The sequence below is a fragment of the Coenobita brevimanus genome, chromosome 97 (genome assembly GCF_032717465.1).
Source record: "Coenobita brevimanus isolate Jiangsu-jjx chromosome 97, ASM3271746v2, whole genome shotgun sequence".
In the NCBI taxonomy this organism is placed as follows: Eukaryota; Metazoa; Arthropoda; class Malacostraca; order Decapoda; family Coenobitidae; genus Coenobita; species Coenobita brevimanus.
The window spans coordinates 50389271-50392652 of record NC_137050.1 but is presented as its reverse complement, the minus strand read 5'-3'; the positions used below and the strand labels follow the sequence as shown (position 1 = coordinate 50392652).

Sequence of the window (3382 nt, the reverse complement as noted above, 5' to 3'; positions counted from 1 at the left end):
GAGAGAGAGAGAGAGAGAGAGAGAGAGAGAGAGAGAGAGAGAGAGTATGCCTTTACCTGAACAATACAGCCTATCTGAACATGCCATTGCCTTATCAGCAACAAGAATAAGCGTCCTGGTACTGCAGGGGTTAATGGTATTTCCTGCCTTATCAGCAACAAGAATAAGCGTCCTGGTACTGCAGGGGTTAATGGTATTTCCTAAGTGGCGGCAATAATATCCACTTCACGTAACTTACAGTACTAATTACCACTTGACGCTCCAGTAACCAACTTGAGTACACACAAGTTTTACCTGTGGACGGAATTTCGAGGCTATACTTATAATGGAATGCTGGGAATGGAGTGAGAGATTGACCCTAGGAGAGTGTATGGAGTGAAGAATTTGGAAGGAGGAGAGGGAGACCAAGAACGGAGATGGAGAGAGAGAGAGAGAAGGTGAGAGGGGATATGTGAGGTTAACTACGGTGTGTGTGTACAAAAGTGTGGTGAGTGGGAGAGAGGAGATGGGGAGTAAACCAGAGAACGAGGAGTGAAGAGATAAGGTGCCAGTCTTGCCCAACAGTGGTCTGTTACTAGAGGAAGATAAATACATACAGGTTTCTTAATCATGGCTTCAGCCCCTCACTGGATGCAACGTCAGGCAATAGACAGACTGACACAGCTAGACACAAAGATTAACCTGTTCACAAACATGGTCTCATTTCAGATGGATCTATTTAGCTTTTGGAGAGGCTTTTCTAAATACAGAGTTTAGATACAGCATTCATTACCCATAACACTACAAGAGCTTTCCTTTAATTTACACACAGTCACGCAAGTCAGAAGTCCAATTGTAAAAATCCTTATAGCATGTGATATAAATTACTAAAAACAGAGCAGGATGTTTTGCAATGTTCTTCTCAGTACTAAAAACTTGGTATATATAGATTTGCAGGAACGTCTCATTACTAAACTGGAACTTGAGCTCACACACCTGACCGCTAAACTTTAATGGAATGTCTGAACCCCGGGACTTGTGTGTGAGAGCAGATGGGGAGGTGAGTGTGACTGGAGTAGTGCTATGATGTCCACTGATTCACCAGCAAAGACCAAACCACCTCAGATATATAACAAATGAATATCAATAGGTTTACACAGCCTGACTAATGGGGTGTGTGAGCCTCAAGACCAACGTGAGAGCAGGTGGGGAGGTGGTGGAGGTGACGGAGTAATGCATCAGTCCATTATTCAACAGGAGAGGCCAATACCCCTTCAATATTACAAATGAATCACAACCTGACTAATGGGATGTGTGAGCCTCGGGAGCAGGTGGGGAGGTGATGGAGGTGATGGAGAAGCGTGCGATGTTCATTATTCACTTGACTTAGTATAAACAGCCAAATACCAATACAACTTTACAAATATAACACATGAATCACTAGGTTTCTGCTAAACCTGACTGACAGACCCAAATCGATGTAGTAGGAGTGACAGTATCATAAGGTAGTGGCCAATAATTAATCTGTGTATTAGAACAAATTGCAACCAACCCTAAATATATCCTTAACCCGGTTCGCCATACTGACACTTTTTCCTACTACCGGTACCACCAGACTACTTACATCAATGTAAGGAAGACTTCTTGTAGTGAATGCGTTAATGGAGAGTATACTAAAACACTTCCAGATACGAAAAATCTTTCCTAAAGTAAATACAGCAGACTGGTGGTTGTAAGAACAGATACTACTACTACGCAGATGCGGGAGCATCATGCCCTAACATGGGGCTTCATTACAGTCTACGGAAATGGGGCACCTCTGTTCAAGGGATGCGACAACAGTATGAAATTATTTTCACTCCTCGTTAAGCAATATTCGTCACAGGCGTTGATTGCTAACAATGTTAGGAATTTGCAATTAACCTTGATAAACTACAGCTCGCTGCGTTTCACCAACACCCATATTTTTTACCTGAGTGACTCTTTCATTACCACGCTCGTACATATTCCATGTTCAGGCAAAGGCACGTTCCCACCACCACTGCCTTAACCCTTTGGCTGTCATATACCAGCTTTGTATTTCATCCCCACTAACGTAAGGCGATAATTTTTGTTCCTGTATGAGTAAACCCACCGCTCAAGAAGGTTACAAACTACAGTATATCAATGACCGTTGTAACCAGGAATTATGTAAGGTGCTTTATTCCAGTCGACGCCAAACGACTGATTCACCTTTACAGAAACTCTGCACAGTCAAAGGGCCAAAGTGTGGGGTGTTTCAGGCCCGTATTCTCGTCGGTTTAGGAGGCTCCCTAGTACCTCTTCCTTAATGACTTATTTTTAGATCTGGCTGGTTAATATCCTTATGTGCGCTATGTATGTAAAGTGGTATTCGAAGGATTTACATAATACAAAGGAGGAAGGGCAGGTGCAATAAGGAAACTAAACCCCTTCAAAAACGGTGTTAGGGAGCTTCCATAATTGACAAAAATACGGGCCTCTTAGTTCCTTAACTTTCATTACAATAGACTATTCAACCAAAGAGCTTTACGAGAAAGACCAGATATTTTTTTAAAAAATAATATGTAGCTACTGAAAATTCCCATAACGAAAATTTACACGGTGTTATTTTATGACTGATAAGCGCTCTGCATTAAAACAAAGAAACTTCACTTGCCTATATGCATCAACGGCTTATATCAGTGTGTCTGTCTACACCTATATATTGTCCATCGGCCTTCCTTACCGGTATGGTGAACAGACAAGGAAAGTAAGCTCCCAAAATGTTGGGGTTACTACCACCAAGTCAGAAGGAAGGAGGGGGACAGGGGAAGAATCAGTTGGTGAGGAAGTGAATTTATACTTGAAGAAATAGGCTTCGGGGCTTAACCCAACATGCGTGGGCAGTTATTTTGGGCAGTTGCACTGGGCAGGGGACAACACAAACATACAAGAATGGTGAACAGACAAGGAAAGTAAGCTCCCAAACATTCCCCCGGAATACGACACGCAACCGTCGATTTTACATCCGGGTACCTATTTTTAGTTCTAGGTATGAACAGGCTAGGGCAAAGGAGATCGTGCCTAAAGGCCTCGTGGTCGACCCGGGAATCGAACCCGGGAACTCTCGCTTGCGAGGCGAGTGTGCTACCGTTACACCATCGTCCACCCCATTACCGATATGTTTCTATCTACCTGTTTATATACCTATCCATCAAGCACTGCCTACCTACCTAATTATCTACAGAACCTATTTATATACCTATCCATCATGCAATCTGCCTTCCTACCTTCCTAATTATCTACCTATTTATTTATATACCTATCCATCAAGCATTCTGCCTACCTACCTACATACTTAACTACCTATCTATCTATCGGTCTGTATCTTTGTCTACTTGTA

The 3382-nt window shown here is 42.6% G+C and overlaps 1 non-coding gene across 1 annotated transcript; it reads right to left on the bottom strand.

The window, feature by feature from the left end:
* Window positions 1–3075: 3075 nt before the first annotated feature.
* Window positions 3076–3149, bottom strand: TRNAA-CGC (transfer RNA alanine (anticodon CGC)). The gene has a single exon. It is a non-coding gene; the product is annotated as a tRNA-Ala (tRNA).
* Between the last annotated feature and the right edge of the window lie 233 nt (window positions 3150–3382).